The sequence below is a fragment of the Giraffa tippelskirchi genome, chromosome X, assembly GCF_054371585.1.
Source record: "Giraffa tippelskirchi isolate mGirTip1 chromosome X, T2T-mGirTip1v1.2.pri, whole genome shotgun sequence".
NCBI lineage: Eukaryota > Metazoa > Chordata > Mammalia > Artiodactyla > Giraffidae > Giraffa > Giraffa tippelskirchi.
In genome coordinates this window covers 126,351,193-126,369,714 of record NC_137289.1, presented here as the reverse complement: position 1 = coordinate 126,369,714, position 18,522 = coordinate 126,351,193, and the positions used below count along the sequence as shown (strand labels likewise).

Genomic DNA, 18,522 nt, shown 5'->3' with positions numbered 1-18,522 from the left:
ACTCAGTTGTGTCTGACTGTTTGCAATCCCATGGACTGTAGCCTGCCAGGCTCCTCTGTCCATGGAGATTCTCCAGGCAAGAAGACTGGAGTGGGTTGCCAAGCCCTCCTCCAGAGGATCTTCCCGACCCAGGGATCGAACCCAGGTCTTCTGCATTGCAGGCAGATACTTTACCATCTGAGCCACCAGGGAAGCCCAAGAATACTAGAGTGGGTAGCCTTCTCCAGGGGAACTTCCTGATTCAGGAATCGAATCAGGGTCTCCTGCATTGTAGGCAGATTCTTTAACAGTTAAACTACCAGAGAAGCCCAGAGTGCCACTGTGTAACACAAAATAAGTCTTGGGATCCTCCTGCTTATTATACATAGACTCTGATATGTTTCTTTTCACTGCAGAATTTAAAATGCCTTTTTAAAGCTTTTTTTATATCCAGGTTTTCTGGATATAATTTGGAATTCTAAGCTTCATTCAAGAAATCAAAATAAGTCCATATAAATGATCATCATTAAGTCAATTAATATGAGTTCTAGAACCAGGATCTTACTGGAAAATTTCTCATAACACATCAACTGCCACTGAACTGTGGTTAGTTAACAAGAAGCTTTTATGTGGCCAAGAGGTTAAAAAAAAAAACAACTGAGGTCATGTTAGAACTATTTAGGTGCTGGCTGCAGTCCTTGGTTGAAAAATGATCCACACACCAAATGACAAATAACTGAATAACCAGTAGAATATGAAGAAAAAGAGAAACCATCACATAAACACAACCAGAGAAGAGAGAGTCATGCAGATGGCAGATGAAGCCATGAGGATGTTTCCAGGCCATTTCTCCAGTAACCAGAGAAGGCTGCCAGGCTTCCCAGGTGGCTCAGTGGGTAAAGAATCCACCTGTCAACACAGGAGATGTGGGTTTGATCCCTGGGTTGGGAAGATCTCCCGGAGAAGGAAATGGCAACCCACTTCAGTTTTCTCCCCTGGAAAATCCCATGGACAGAGAAGCCTGGCAGGGCTACAGTCCATGGGGTTGCAAAGAGTCAGATACAACTGAAGTGACTGAGCATGCATGCAGGGAAGGCTGCCAAGGACAGAACTCCAAGAATCACTAATGTAACAAGTAGAGGCTGAGCAGGAGACTGAGAAGGAGTGGCTAGAAAGGTACCAGGAGGAGTGTTTCAACACCAAGGAGGATGGTGAGCAAGCAAGTAAGAAAGGAGGGGAAGGGACTTCATTGGATTTAATGAGAAAAATTATTGGTGACTTCGGCCAGATAAGTTTTTGTGGTATGGTGAGAACAAAAGGTAAGACTTCAGTGGGTTAAGGAGTCCGTGGAAATTTCATTTCCACAGTAGGAAATGAAGACTTAGCCTTGTAACATGGGAGGGAATGGGGAAAAGAGAAGAAACAATGGAGGAGAACGGAATGAAAATAGCTTATGAGTAGAAAGGTTTACAAGTTTTTAAATGTTGCTAGGAAGGAATGAGGGCTTCCCTGGTGTCTCAGTAGTAAAGAATCTGCTGGCCAATGCAGGAGACACGGGTTTGATCCCTGGGTCAGGAAGATCCCCTGAAGATGAAAATGGCAACCCACTCCAGTGTTCTTGCCTGGGAAATCCCATGGACGGAGGAGCCTGGCGGGCTACAGTCCATGGGGTCGCAAAATTCAGACATGACTTAGCGACTAAACAATAACAAAAGAGAAGGAGGGACACCTCTTCCATCCTTACAGGAGGGAATGCGAGAGAAGGGCACAGTTGCAGAGCTATCTGTAGGTCTGGCAGAGAGAAATTCTGTGTGCTTCCATCTGATGATTCTTCTTTCTTCACAGTGAAGTAGGAACCATGGTACCCCTGCAGAGACTGGAGAGGCAAGGGGAGACCAGAGGTAAGGTGAAAGTGGTGAAAGAGTCGCTACAGAAAATGAGAAGGGTGGAGCTGACTTTGGAAACATGGAGGGATTTCAAGGCACCATGGAGGGTGGCCTCAGGTGGAGTCAGACATCATGGATCTCTGGTCGCGCTGGTGGTGTGATTGTGTCCAGCAGTGCTCAGCTGTCTAGATGGAAGCAAAAAGCAGAAGTTGTATCCATCCCTGAATACCATCCTGGCATTCAATGGAAGAGGTGGAACAAAGACATTAAGGACCTTGGCAAGAGAGAAGTTACAGGATGGACCACTGAACAGAAGCTAGATAGACAAGGGAAGATAGGAGGAGCTGGTCTTATGTAAGGGGAATTTAGGGGGTCGGGTGGGGAGAGCTGCCTTGAGTTTGACTAACAGGTATGATAGGAGCAGCTGAGAGAGGGGACTGTGGTCAGTGGACTGTGTAAACATAAGATGTCAGAGGTGACACAGTGCTAAGAGTCACAAGTTCCAGAACAAGGACATGGAGTAAATAAATGGAGGGGAACATATGTGAAGGTCATGGGGAGGGGGGAAGATGTGCAACTCGAAAGGATGGGGGGGCTTTGTTGTATACATGGGTGATGAAGTTCAAAGGTTAATGACAGGACTGTGGTGGAGAAGAAACAATGGGGCATCACTGATTGAGGAAGAGTGACCAGCAAGCTAGAAGCTGACAGAGATGAGGAGATTCAGGGAGCGACACTGTGATGTCTTGAGTCTCAAAAACCCAGGAGGTAGAGAATAGTCTGAAAGAAGCGTGAAGAGCCAGCGATGACCTGCCCAACCACCTAATTTGATACCCCACAAGTGAGAAATGGAACACCCTCACCTCTCACCTGAGAGACTCACAGAGGACAAGAGTTCTGTTAGGACTGAGTGGGCAGTGAGTGAGGCTATGTGGAAGTTCACAGTGGGTTGGGAGCTGCAGTGGGAATGGGGAGGTGAGACAACTGGAAGGGTTCATATACCATGACAGAGAGGGACCAGAGGGACTTCCCTGGTGGTCCAGGGGCTAAGACTCCATGCTCCCAATGCAGGGGGCCCAGGTTCGATCTCTGGTCAGGGAACTAGATCCCACATGCCACCACTAAAGATTCCATGTGCTACCACTAAGACATGGTGCAGCCAAATAAATTTAAAAAATAAAAAAGAAGGACTAGAGAAAGCTGGCATGGAAGGTGTGGCTGGCTACAAAGTTTTTAAAGAACTGACCTCGGCTCGCTTCTGGTGACTAAGGAGAAGCATTAAGGCCAGCTCCCCTAAAACCCAGGCATCCTGCAAATGGAGCTCCAAGGTGACATGTGGACAGTTGAGTTTGAAGCCCAGCAAACTGTTACCATTTACTATTTTTGATCTACAAAAATGACAGTAACATATGGTCAACCTTAGAGTATCTGCATACTAAAGGGAATGATTTTTTAAGTTTTAGCAGTAACCTGGGGTTAATGGACTACCACTTGCTGCTAAGTTAAGACCTCAGGGGCTTCCCTGGTGGTCCAGTCGTTAAGACTTCACCTTCCAATGCAGGGGGTGTGAGTTCGATCTCTGCTCAGGAAGCTAATATCCCATATACCTCACGGCCAAAAAACCAAAACATGGCTTGTTCATGTCTATGAATGGCAAAAACCATCAAAATATTGTGAAGTGCCCCTGAGGTCAGGGGCAGCGGCTGAGAGGAGCTACCGTGAGTCAGAGGTAAGGGGCAGGGGCTGCGCTTTGTTGGAGCAGCTGTGAAGAGAGAACCTGCATCCAAGGTAAGAGAAACCCAGGTAAGACTGTGGGCACTGAGAGAGGGGATCCGGGGGCAGACAGGCTGATACTACAGTCACAGACAACTAGCCAATCTGATCACATGGACCACAGCCTTGTCTAACTCAATGAAACTAAGCCATGCCTTGTGGGGCCACCCAAGACAAACAGGTCATGGTGGAGAGGTCTGACAGATTGTGGTCCACTGGAGAAGGGAATGGCAAACCACTTCAGTATTCTTGCCTTGAAAACCCCATGAACAGTATGAAAAGGCAAAAAGATAGGACACTGAAAGATGAACTCCCCAGGTCAGTAGGTGCCCAATATGCCACTGGAGATCAGTGGAGAAATAACTCCAGAAAGAATGAAGGGATGGAGCCAAAGCAAAAACAACACCCAGTTGTGAATGGGACTGGTTATAGAAGCAAGATTCGAATTCGATGCTGTAAAGAGCAATATTGCATAGGAACCTGGAATGTTAGGTCCATGAATCAGGACAAATTGGAAGTGGCCAAACAGGAGATGACAAGAGTGAACATCAACATTCTAGGAATCAGTGAACTAAGATGGACTGGAATGGGTGAATTTAACTCAGATGACCATTATATCTACTACTGTGGGCAGGAATCCCTTAGAAGAAATGGAGTAGCCATCATAGTCAACAAAAGAGTCTGAAATGCAGTACTTGGATGCAATCTCAAAAGTGACAGAATGATCTCTGTTCGTTTCCAAGGCAAACCATTCAATATCACGGTAATTCAAGTCTATGCCCCAACCAGTAACGCCGAAGAAGCTGAAGTTGAACAGTTCTATGAAGACATACAAGACCTTCTAGAACTAACACTCAAAAAACATGTCCTTTTCATTCTAGAGGACTGGGATGCAAAAGTAGGAAGTCAAGAAACACCTGGAATAACAGGCAAATTTGGCCTTGGAGTACAGAATGAAGCAGGGAAAAGGCTAATAGAGTTCTTCCAAGAGAATGCACTGGTCATAGCAAACACCCTCTTCCAACAACACAAGAGAAGACTCTACACATAGACATCACCAGATGGTCAACACCGAAATCAGATTTATTATATTCTTTGTAGCCAAAGATGGAGAAGCTCTATACAGTCAGCAAAAACAAGACTAGGAGCTGACTGTGGATCAGATCATGAACTCCTTATTGCAAATTCAGACTGAAATTGAAGAAAGTGGAGAAAACCACTAGACCATTCAGGTATGACCTAAATCAAATCTCTTATGATTATACAGTAGAAGTGAGAAATAGATTTAAGGGACTGGATCTGACAGAATACCTGATGAACTATGGATGGAGGTTCGTGACATTGTACAGGAGACAGGAATCAAGACTATCCCCAAGAAAAATAAATGCAAAAAACAAAACGGCTGTCTGAGGAGGCCTTACAAATAGCTGTGAAAAGACGGGAAGCAAAAAGCAAAGGAGAAAAGGAAAGATATAGCCATTGGAATGCAGAGTTCCAAAGAATAGCAAGGAGAGATAAGCAAGCCTTCCTCAGCGATCAATGCAAAGAAATAGAGGAAAACAACAGAATGGGAAAGACTAGAGATCTCTTCAAGAAAATGAGAGATACCAAGGGAACATTTCATGCAAAGATGGGCTCAATAAAGGACAGAAACGGTACGGACCTAACAGAAGCAGAAGATATTAAGAAGAGGTGGCAAGAATACACAGAAGAACGGTACAAAAAAGTTCTTCATGACCCAGATAATCACGGTGGTGTGATCACTCACCTAGAGCCAGACATCCTGGAATGTGAAGTCAAGTGGGCCTTAGAAAGCATCAGTACAAACAAAGCTAGTGGAGGTGATGGAATTCCAGTTGAGCTATTTCAAATCCTGAAAGATGACGCTGTGAAACTGGTGTACTCAATATGCCAGCAAATATGGAAAACTCAATAGTGGCCACAGGACTGGAAAAGGTCAGTTTTCATTCCAATCCCAAAGAAAGGCAATGCCAAAGAATGCTCAAACTACCGCACAATTGCACTAATCTCACATGCTAGTAAAGTAATGCTTAAAATTCTCCAAGCCAGCCTTCAGCAATACGTGAACCGTGAACTTACAGATGTTCAAGCTGGTTTTAGAAAAGGCAGAGGAACCAGAAATCAAATTGCCAACATCTGATGGATCATCGAAAAAGCAAGAGAGTTCCAGAGAAACATCTATTTCTGCTTTGTTGACTATGCCAAAGCCTTTGACTGTGTGGACCACAGTAAACTGTGGAAAATTCTGAAAGAGATGGGAATACCAGACCATCTGACCTGCCTCTTGAGAAACCTGTATGCAGGTCAGGAAGCAACAGTTAGAACTGGACATGGAACAACAGACTGGTTCCAAATAGGAAAAGGAGTACGTCAAAGCTGTATATTGTCACCCTGCTTATTTAACTTATATGCAGAGTACATCATTAGAAACACTGGGCTGGAGGAAGCACAAGCTGGAATCAAGATTGCCGGGAGAAATATCAATAACCTCAGATATGCAGATGACACCACCCTTATGGCAGAAAGTGAAGAAGAACTAAAGAGCCTCTTGATGAAAGTGAAAGAGGAGAGTGAAAAAGTTGGCTTAAAGCTCAACAGTCAGAAAACTAAGATCATGGCATCCAGTCCCATCACTTCATGGCAGATAGATGGGGAAACAGTGACAGACTTTATTTTTGGGGGCTCCAAAATCACTGCTGATGGTGATTGCAGCCATGAAATTAAAAGACGCTTACTCCTTGGAAGGAAAGTTATGACCAACCTAGACAGCATATTAAAAAGCAGAGACATTACTTTGCCAACAAAGGTCCATCTAGTCAAGGCTATGGTTTTTCCAGTGGTCATGTATGGATGTGAGAGCTGGACTATAAAGAAAGCTGAGCGCAAAAGAATCGATGCTTTTGAACTGTGGACTGCAAGGAGATCCAACCAGTCCATCCTAAAGGAGATCAGTCCTGGGTGTTCATTGGAAGGACTGATGTTGAAGCTGAAACTCCAATACTTTGGCCACCTGATGAGAAGAGCTGACTCATTTGAAAAGACTCTGATGCTGGGAAAGATTGCAGGCAGGAGGAGAAGGGGATAACAGAGGATGAGATGGCTGGATGGCATCACTGACTCGATGGACATGGGTTTGGGTGGACTCTGGGAGTTGGTGATGGACAGGGAGGCCTGGCGTGCTGCGGTTCATGGGGTTGCAAAGAGTTGGACATGACTGACTGACTGAACTGAACTGAAGTATCCTCCAATTAAAATAAATAAAATGATGAAAATAAAGAAATTAATAGAAAAAACCAGAAGCAATATTATAACCAATTCAATAAAGACTTAAAAAACTGTCCATATAAAAAAAAAAACAACCTAGAAAAAAAAAAAAAGACCTCAATAAATGGAGCTGCAAGTACAGGTGGTAACTTTGGCCTCTTTAGTCACCAAATCAGGGTGCACTAATCTCTAGCACCATGCTGTGTTCTGCTACCCAGGATGGGGAGCTGCGGAAGCGCCTGAGAGGAACATGCACTTCAACCAAAGTAAGTGCATATGGGGCTTCCCTGGTGGCTCAGTGGTAAAGAATCTGCCTGTGAACACTCGATGACATAAATCAAAGCAAGAGCCTCTGTGACCCACCTCCTAGAGTAATGGAAATAAAAACAAAAGTAAACAAATGGGACCTGATTAAACTTAAAAGCTTTTGCACAGCAAAGGAAACTAGAAGCAAGTTGAAGAGACAACCCTCAGAATGGGAGAAAATAATAGCAAATGAAACAACTGACAAAGGATTAATTTCCAAAATATACAAGCAGCTCATATAACTCAATACCAGAAAAACAAACAACCCAATCAAAAAGTGGGAAAAAGACCTAAACAGACACTTCTCCAAAGAAGACATATAGGTGGCTAACAAACACATGAGAAGATGCTCAACATTGCTTATTATTAGAGAAATGCAAATCAAAAACTACAATCAGTTATCACCTCACACTGGTCAGAATGGCCATCATCAAAAAGTCTACAAACAATAAATGCTGGAGAGGGTGTGGAGAAAAGGGAACGCTCTTGCACTATCAGTGGGAATGTAAATTGATACAGCCACTATGGAAGACGGTATGGAGATTCCTTAAAAAACTAGGAATAAAACCACCATATGACCCAGCAATCTCACTCCTAGGCATATACCCTGAGGAAACCAAAATTGAAAAAGACACATGTATCCCATTGTTCATTGCAGCACTATTTATAATAGCTAGAACATGGAAGCAACCTAGATATCCATTGACAGATGAATGGATAAAGAAGTCGTGGTATATATACACAATGGGATATTATTCAGCCATAAAAAGGAACACATTTGAGTCAGTTCTAATGAGGTGGATGAACCTAAAACCTATTATACATAGTGAAGTGAGTCAGAAAGAGAAAGATAAATATCATATTCTAACGCATATAACGAAATCTAGAAAAAATGGTAGTGAAGATTTTATTTACAGGGCAATAATGGAGAAACAGACATAGAGAATAGACTTATGGATGTGGGGAGAGGGGAGGAGAGGGTGAGATGTATGGAAAGAGTAACATGGAAACTTACATTACCATATGTAAAATAGAGAGCCAACGGGGAATTTGCTGTATGGCTCAGGAAACTCAAACAGGGGCTCTGTATCAACCTAGAGGGGTGGGATGGGGAGGGAGATGGGAGGAAGGTTCAAAAGGGAGGGGATATATGTATATCTGTGACTGATTCATGTTGAGGTTTGACAGAAAACAGCAAAATTCTGTAAAGCAATTATCCTTCAGTAAAAATAAATAAATTAAAAAAAAAATCTGCCTGCCATTGCAGGAGATGTAGGTCAATCCCTGGTCCAGGAAGATGCTACATGCCGTGGAGCAACTACGCCCGTGTGCTGCAGTTACTGAGCCTGTCTGTGCACCACAACAAAAGAAGCCACCTCAATGAGAAGCCTGTGGACCACAACTAGAGAGTATCCCCCACTCTCTGCAACTAGAGAAAGCCTGTGTGCAGCAAATGAAGACCCAGCGCAGCCACAAATAAATAAACTAGAAATAAAATTATATAGAAAAGAATTGTACCCAAATCTGTATATAATGCTTGAAAAAGTAAGTCCACAGAAATGATCACTGTTTCTTGACCACTTGGAGCCCAGAGGTGAGACCAAACAAGAGGGCTATGTGGGACTGAGGACACCTTAAATGTGTGTGTGTAGGGGGGTGAGTGCAGATCTAAGGAAGAGCAAAGAAACCTAAGGTGACAGGAGGCTGCAGGGCATGAGATCAAAAGAAGAAAAGCAAAGAAGAAACAAAGGTAAAAAAAAAAAAAAAAAAAACCTCAGAAAGTACCTCCTATCAGAAACAGCATCTCCTTTTCCCTCAGAAAGGAAGCACCGCTGCCCCCAAAACCAATTATAGTGGCAGGAGAGGGAAGGCGTGGTGCACAATGTGGAGAGAAAAATGACTGTAGAGCACTTTGCAAAAATATAGCATTATATAAAGTCCCAATAATAATAAATCACCTTGCCAGAGGTATGAAAACCTTAAAATAACCTGAAAAATCAAAATGGGGAGGAGAAGCAGAAGGCGTGGAGGAGCTTCGCATAGGTTTGCATGCTCGCTAGAAATTCCTCCCCCTCAACTCTGCCAGCCAGGCTCTCTGAGAGCAGTTCTTGATCAGGTTGTGGGTTGAAAATGGGTCTGGCCCCTGTTTAAACCTGCCAGCCCCACCCTGTTCCTACCCCCTCCCAGGGTCCAAGGGAGGAGGGCACAGGTTCTGGGGGAACCTCTTTTCTGAACCCAGCATCTGCCTTCCTGAATACTGATGCATCTGTTTTGTGAAGGTTGTCTTCCCTTTGTTATATAAAAAGAGAAAGGGTGAAAAAAACCCTTCATTCCTGGAAAAAAAAAAAGGAAAATAGGTCTTTCGGAATTCTTAGTCCTGAAGCTCTGTTCTTTATATATCCACTTGTTCCATTGTTAAATAAACCCACATGTTTAAGGGTGACACATTCTCTTAACTAATGGCTTGTCAGGCCCATGTGCCTTGCTAAAAATGGACCTTGATGACTGCCATTTCCATTTCTTCCCCCTAAGAAATAATTTGATTATTTTTATCCTGCTTCTATCAGTGCTTGCAAGAAAGTGGTTATCTTTTTGTGAAAACCATTTTTAAAATAAACCATATAAGTGTTCAACCGTGGATGAGGCGGAAAGTTTTCTTAAAAACATCTGTGTAAGTCACACACACATATACTCGCTGCCCTGTACAAAACTGGCTTTAAATTTGGAGTAAATGCTCTTCTGCAGTAACATTGTTTTCTGCTCAGCCTTTAGTAATATTATATGCGTCCCAACATCTTACTTTGTGCAAACCTGAATATCCCCCAGAAAATAGGTAATTTAATAAAAGCGGGTGATATGAATCACCCAGAGACAATTTGAATTATTATCTGTGGATAATTCATTATGCACATATTTCTAGTGAGATTCTTAAATCAGCAGGGCTTCTTAATCAGAGACTTTCAAATTTTGTCTGTAATAACTAGAGACTTGACCCATAAATCAGCAAATAGGCCAGCAGGCTCGCCACATGCTTCACATTTCTTCTTGGGAGAAAAAGACACTTAATTATCCTGAGGTCACAGGAGAAGGGAAAAATGGACATGAAAGTTGTTGGGGGTTTTACAGCAAAGTATAACTAATTTCAACATTGTTTTCAAAGTGAGCTCATGAAAAGATGACAATGAAAACATCTGAAATCAAGGTAGGTGTCTTAGAGAAAGACGTTTTAAATGTTCACAGGAATACTCTTCCCAACCAACCCTACCTCTCATTTCCAATAAGACCACTGTCTCAAAGTTCAACATTTTTGTCTTCATGTTACCAGTTTTACAAATTAAATTTCTAATATGGTAGACATGGATAATGAGGCTGAATATAAGGATGAAAATGTCTAGTCACAGACTTGGAAGATAAGACTCTCAGTAAAAGAATCAAGTTGAGCCTTTATTTCCAGTATCTTTCCTTACCCCTACTTCACTAGAAACTCTCATTTAATACTCTGTCCACTTCCTACTCTTCCAGTCTTATTCTTCCACCTCCCATAGTAAACCTACACTTGGTTTTGGACTCTATATGTATCTTGTAGTACAGCCTGAAGCTGGCGAGCTTTACCCTAACCCTAACTTCAAGGGGTTAAGCCCTGGAAGACTTAGGTTCAAACCCCAATGCCCAGGAGCACTGACTGAGTAGCGATGTGGCTGGTCTAATGTCCAGATGCCCCCTCTCTGGCTGGTGCCCTCATCTCCTAGCTGCTGGTGAGTGGAAAGAGCGACCTGCTCACGGCTGTCCTCTTCTCTAGGAAATTGCTCTCATATAAATGGAAGTCCCTTCTCCCAGGAGACTTAAGGCCCCCTCCCTCCCAGAAGCAGCCATCTGCTGCTAACTGACAAACAAAAGAGTACAAAATGCCAACCGTCTCAAGGGGGTACCAATTCCGTGTTGCTACTTGGGCCCCTATTAGCAATCTACTGCTTCTCTATTTCACTTACTATCTCAATTTCTCTTGTTTTCTATAGAGTACATGAGAATATTCTTAAATAATGAAGCAAATACACGTTTTTAGGTACTACATATAGGAGGTTTCCACAAATCTTCTCATTTAATTCTGACAGTTAAAGAGGTACAAAGACACAATGCTCTGAACAATGTGAGAACACTAGAAAGCAATATATAGTCAATCAATGGCTTGGTAATATGGAGGCCACACACTAGAGATTCTAGTAAGGAAAACTGGTCTTATTCAATGAAGAGTTCATGGAGGAGTTGTTTCTGCACCTAACCTTGAAAAAAGAGAGGGACTCTACCTGAAACAGAATGTGTGGGTGTACTCAGTTGCTCAGTCGTGTCTGATTCTTTGCAACCCCGTGGACCGTAGCCCACCAGGCTCCTCTGTCCATGGGATTCTCCAGGCAAGAATACTGGAGTGGGTTGCCATGTCCTCCTCCAGGGGGTCTTCCTCACCCAGGGATCAAACCCGCTTCTCTTGTATCTCCTTGCATTGGCAGGTGGGGTTTGTTTTTTGTTGTTTTTTTTTTTAACCACTAGTGCCATCTGGTGGCTCAAACGGTACAGAATCTGCCTGCAATGCAGGAAACGGGTTCGATCCCTAGATCGGGAAGATGCCCTGGAGAAGGGAATGGTTACCCAGTCCAGTATTCTTGCCTGGAGAATCCCATGAACAGAGGAGCCTGGTGGGCCACAATCCATGGGATCGCAAAGAGTCGGACATGACTGAGTGACTAACACTGAAACTGAACGGGGGTATGTGTATTACCAACAGAGCAAAAGTGTAAATATGGAGAAATATGAGTGATCACTGATAAGGAAACAAAGTCACATTTGACTGCAAAAAAGAGGTACATCCAGCTAGGAGAAGGTGGAGCTAATAGAAGGAGAAAGCCAGAATGATTCAAATAGAAAGTTGGACTTACTGTTCTAAACCAGTGGTCTTCAAACATTTTTGATGCTGCACTGCTATTAGTAAAATATGGGGCGCACCCTTTCTGTGGTAGATTTATTATTGCTCAAAATGTTTGCTGACACTCCATGTTTAGAATTATACATCCCTACTCTATTGGTGTCCACCTCAGCCAATAACCTTGCTTTGGCTAATGAAACTGACTGAAAATGATATGCTCCAATTTTGAAGGTTTAAGAACCACAGTGAGATTCCACCATATTGAGCTTTTTAGCAATGCCTGAGATAGGGGATGCCCCTCACTCTTGGTTCTAAAATGAAAATGGCCTGGAGGCTACAGCCACCCTAATAGGGTCAAAAAATACAAATCAGAAATAAACTTTTTTTGTATGCCACTAAGATTCTCAGGTTGCTTGTAACTTAGCTCACTAATGCACCTTCCAGTTAGCATTGTTTTGGAGGTTCTGGCCAGTATTGTAAGACTAAAAACAAAAAAGTCTTCAAATTGATAAGGAAAAACACATTTCTGGGCAGGTGATTACAATTTCCTATGCAGAAAAATCAAGAAAACTTACAGAAGTGCTGTGCTTAGTCGCTCAGTCATGTCCAACTCTTTGCGACCCCATGTGCTGTGGCCCACCAGGCTCCTCTGTCCATGGGGATTCTCCAGGCAAGAATATTGGAGTGGGGATCTTCCCAACTCAGGGATCGAACCCAGGTCTCCTGCATTGCAGGCGGATTCTTCACCATCTGAACCACCAGGGAAGCCCAAGAATACTGGAGTGGGTAGCCTATCATTTCTCTAGGGGATCTTCCCTACCCAGGAATCAAACAGGGGTCTCCTGCAAGCAGATTCTTTACCAGCTGAGCTACCAGCTGGCAAAGAATTCAACTTACAAATTACTAGAATTCATAAGATGGACTGGCAAGATTGCTGAATACAAACTCAAAAAAAAAAAATCAACAGATCTTCTATATCCCAGAAAAAATTAATTACAAGGCATAATTTTTTAAAAAGTGCTACTTAAATTAGCAGTAGAGGTAAATGTTTCTAGGAAACAATCCAGCAAAAGCTGAGTAAGTCCTTTATGGGAAAATTATAATACTGTATGTGTGTGCGTGTGTGTGTGCTCAGTCACTCAGCCGTGTCCGATTCTTTGCAACCCCATGGACTGTAACCCACCAGGCTCCTCTGTTCATGAAATTCTCCAGGCAAGAATACTGGAATGGGTTGCCATGCTCTCATCCAGGGGATCTTCCCGACCCAGGAATTGAACCCACATCTGCATGGGCAGGGGGTTTCTTTACCATTGTGCTATGCTTAGTCACTCAGTCGTGTCCGACTCTTTGCGACCCCGTGGACTATATCCCGCCAGGCTCCTCTGTCCATAGGGATTCTCCAGGCAAGAATACTGGAGTTGGTTGCCTTGCCCTCCTCTAGGGATCTTCCCAACCTAGGGATTGAAGCCAGGTGTCTAACAGGTGGATTCTTTACCATCTGAGCACCTACCACTAGCGCCACTGAAACACACTAAAGAAAACTTAAATAAATGGAGAAATAAAGAATTATCCTGATTTGGAAGACTCAGTATTGTAAAGATGTCCTTTCTTCCCAGCTGGATCTATACAGCCAATGCTATTTTAATCACAAACTCAACAGGGTTAGTGTGGAATTTGACAAGCTGATTCCAAATTTCTATAGAAGAGAACTGAACAAACAATAGCCAAAAGAAGAAAAATAAAGTGGGCAGACTTGCCCTATGAGATATCAAGTTGTAGTTAATGGCTATAATAGTTAAGACAGTGTGATACTGACAAAGAGATATATACATTTCACCAAAAAGAAAGTTAAAATGGCCATAACATATGAAAAGATGATGAGTCTTACAAATATTCAGGAAAATAGAAATTAAAGTCATAAGATACTGTTTTCCATTTAACAGAGTGGAGAAATCGAAATGTCAGATAATAAACAAGGTTTGACCAAAAAATGTAAAACAATGTATACTTTCATCTGCTGCTGGTAGAAGCTCAATTTTGGAAAAGAAAATTTTTAACATGCACATATCTATGATCTAGTAATTTCATCTCTATGTATATGCCCTAGAGAACTTCTTGCACATGCACTAGGCGATGTAGAAAGAATGCTTGTAGTAGTCTCATTCTTGAGAGAAAAACACTGAAAACAACCAGGTCTTCATCAGCAGCAGAAAGATCATTGGACTGAGATATATTCATACACTGGGATGCTCTGCGACAGTGGATATGAACGAACTACAGCCCCATGCATCAACTTGAATGAGGCTGAAAGATGCAAAATTGTGTGAAAGAGCCAGGTCACCAAAGAATGCAACCAGTATGAACCCAATTGTCGACCAACCCAATCATGGAAAACTAAGCAACATGTGGTTAAGAAATACATTCATGCGTGGCTTTAAAAAGGGAGGGGCCTTCACTGGTGGTCCAGTAGTTGAGAATCTGCCTTGCACAGGGAGCCCAGCCTGGTGCTGGGCTTAGTCGCTCACAGGTGATGACCCAGAGGTGTGGGTTGGGGGGAGGGGAGGGAGGCTCAAGAGGGAGGGGAAATACATATAATTACGACTGATTCGAGTTGTTGTATGGCAGAAACCAATGCAACATTGTAAAGCAATTTTCCACCAAGTTAAAAAAAGAAAGAAAGAAAGAATCCACCTTGCAATGTAGGGGACATGGGTTCCCTAGTCTGGGACGATCCCACATGGCACGAAGCAACTAAGCCTGTGAGCCTGTGCGCCACCACTCCTGATCCCACGTGCCGCAACTACTGAAGCCCGTGTGCCCTAGAGCCCATGCTCCATAACAAGAGAAGCCACCACAATGAGAGGCCCTCACACCACAACTAGAGAGTAGCTCCTTCTCACTGCAACTAGAAAAAAGCCTGAGTGCAGCAACGAAGATTCACCACAGTGAAATAAATAAAGAAATCTTAAAAAAAAAAAAACCTCTAATCATTATACTGAGTAAAAGCAGCAGGCAAATGAGAAGTCACAATTTTTTCTACAACAGGACAATCAAACTGGGAAGGAAAAAAGATAACATGCCCTTTTCGTAGTAGATCTTTCCAAGTGTGCCGTGTACATCTACCTTCTACATTAACCAGACCTTCTCAGAGGAGAATATAATCAACCTTTGAGAAATATGGTCCCTTTCTTCAGACACCAGTCTTATGACTTTAAGGTTAATATTTCTTTTTCATCCCATACAGGGGGTTGTACTGACCAAAGGCTTGCTCCGTACACAGATTACTGATTAAAAAAAAAAGTTTTGATCAATTTTATGTACAATGCTAATCTGTCAATATGATACATAAATTCTTTGTCTCAAAAATGTATAAAATTGTATCTCTAACTTCAGACTAATGTAATAGTTCTTGGAGCTCCCTAGAATCTGTTCCCTGGGTTATAATCCTTAATCTGGCTCAAATAAAATTCTCTTTTCTTTCTTCTAAAGAAAAACCTATAAAGCAAGTGAGCTAGTTGTCAGTACAAAATCCAGGCCACTGATCACCTGAGGGATTAGGGACAGGATCTCCAGGGGGCTTCAAAATGTTCAGGCTGTGAAGTTGGAGGGCAGGTCCATGAATGTGTATTTTATTGGTATTATTTACTTTGCACGTGTGCATTTGACACTCTTACATGTACAATATATTTCATAATAATTTCTAAATTAATGGGCATAACAATAAATATATAAATTTTATACATAACTATGTACTCTATGTGTCAGTCACTCAGTTGTGTCTGACTCTTTGCAACCCCATGGACTGTAGCCCACCAGGCTTCTCTGGCCATGGAATTCTCCAGGCAGGAATACCGGAGTGAGTTGCCATTCCCTTCTCCAGGGAATCTTCCCTACCCAGGGATCGAACCCAGGTGTCCCACATTGCCCGAGATTTTTCTCTTGTATTGCAGATTCATTACTGTTTATGTAGGAAAAATAAAACACATAAAAAGAGCCATTTTTAAAGGATGGGGTAAAGGTAAAATAAAACATTCTTTTAATTTTCTCCATGGTCCCCCAAAACACTTCTGTTATCAAATTGTAGAAGTCTGGCTTCATGTTCTGAATATTTAGCTTATAATGTCTTGCTAATCATGATAGCTTCATGTTAGCTAATCTTCTCAAGACTGAAGGTGAAGACATCACTTAAGGTGATGTATACTGTTAATGACAGTGGATGTATATTCACTTTTCAAATGGTCTTCTTTAATAATTTACAACTTTCTGGATAACATCTTGTTAGATTTTATAAGAATGTTATTATCGTTACTTTATAATATGACTGATGAAGACCTAGTTCTAAATGTAGGAGGAGTGTCAGCTCCTCCATTTACTTGTATTATTCTTGGTATTTTCATCCATCTGAGGATCCATGGTAAGAATCTCTTGAAGCCTTTATCAATGTCTCAAGAGTCCAGTCAAACTTGTCAGTATAATCTGTAAATCTTCTCAGCTAGGCTTACAACAACTGTAACTCTTTCTACTATCTATTGCTTGTATAACTACCCCCAAAGTACAGGAGCTTAAAAACAATAATTTAATATTATTATTATTAAATATTAAAATGTTGTGAGTTAAGAATTTGGACAAGACATGGTGGGAATAGTTAACATCTGTTTCATGGTGTTCGGGACCTCAGCTGGGATAATTTGATTGTGTAGAGCCAGCCAGGCAACTCTCTTTCCATACAGCTTCTCCATTTGGCTAGCTTGGGCTTCCTCAAAGCATGGTTGCCCCAAGGTTCTAAAAGTGCAAGGCAGAAATTATTAGTCCTTTTATAGGCTAGACCCACAACTAGCATAGAACACTACTGGTCAATTAAGTCACTAAGGCCAGCCTAGACTCAAGTGGGAGGGCAATCAGATTCCACCTCTCAGGAATAGAAAAGAATCTGCAGCCATATTCAGTCTTGCATAGAAATATATCACCAAAAGTGATGCACTGGAGAACCGAATCTTCCCCCAGAAGTGAGACCTGAAGGTCTCATACATCGACTCAGAAAAAGAATCAGGGTTAGGCAGTTATTCAACACTAGCAAAGCTTGTTGCCTTTCTTTCTTGATAAAAAATAAATACAATTAGAAATTCCTGTATTCCTATGGGGGCACCCGCTCCTTTCTAAGTAAAGACAGGCATTATGGAAGCTTGAAAGAAGCAGTGATCACACTGAACTGAAATATGCAAATGGGTGATTTGCTATGGCTCTACAACCCATGCCGCCGGGTTGCAGACATTTGAACATTTTGAAGTAAATGCTCTCAATTGGCTTCCAAATGCCAGCTTCTTGTTTTCATCACATGGTGGCCCAGCTTCGTATGCTGGACTGGCTGCTAGGTGCCGCTTTGGCACTCCCTGTGCACACTCTGACAGGTGGATGGGTTACTTTCACAGAGCCAGAGGCCTCACAGCTGCTAATAGTAATTATACTTGTCAGCAATGTATTCCCCTCAGGAAACTCCTGCTGCTTCATTAGGGCTAATTGCCAATAGGCAGTGCAATTTCCTAGAAGAGGAGGGGACATAAACCAACAGGGAGTTGACAGAACAGCTGTGTGAGCTCAGAGAAGCCAGATGTGGCCATGTGCCATTAAAGTGTAGCTGAGGGCTGCTGAATGCATTCAACCCAGTTCAGGAACACAAGAATTTGGTGAGGGAGGCCAAACTCCTCTCCAGCTTGACTCTCCTACCTGCTTTCGTGGAAAATATGAACACGGGGACTTCCCTGGTGGTCCCCTGCTAGTGCAGGGGAGGCGGGTTCGGTTCCTGGTCAGGGAACTAAGATCCCACATGCTGCAGGGCAACTAAGTCAGTGTGCTGGAACTACTGAGCCTGTGTGCTCTAGAGCCCGTGAACTCTAACAAGAAAAGCCCCCCCACACACACACACACCACAACAAAGACCCAGTGCAGTCAAACAAACAAAGAGAATATGAACAATACCTCATTGGACTTCCAACTTAAAAAAATTCTATTCTGAAAGCATATTTCCTAACCTTATACAGGATGTGGAGGTTGAAGAATTTCCCTATAACTGGTGTCATTAATTGATGTACCTACAGTGTGTCTAGATCTATATCCACGCTCATGATATAAGATGAGGTACTCTGTCTGGTGGGAGTCAGACCATATACAGGCACTTAAAAGTAAGGACTTTGGTTTTCAACATGAAATGAAAAGCAGAGAAGTGCCATGATCTTGCATGTCAAACTATCAGTCTGTTTACTCTGTTGACAACAGACTACTAGGGAGCAAAGGTAGAAGCGAGAACACCCATGAGAAATGCTGGGCTGGAAGAAACACAAGCTGGAATCAAGACTGCTGGGAGAAATATCAATCACC

The 18,522-nt window shown here is 42.6% G+C and overlaps 1 long non-coding RNA gene across 1 annotated transcript in view; it reads left to right on the top strand.

Moving 5' to 3' along the window:
- LOC145535997 (uncharacterized) overlaps positions 1–3,057 on the top strand; it is a 34,779-nt gene extending 31,722 nt beyond the window's left edge. The window contains exon 6 of the long non-coding RNA XR_014075584.1: positions 1,825–3,057. This is a non-coding gene — a long non-coding RNA (uncharacterized LOC145535997). The remainder of the gene's footprint in view (positions 1–1,824) is intronic.
- The last annotated feature ends 15,465 nt before the right edge of the window (positions 3,058–18,522 follow it).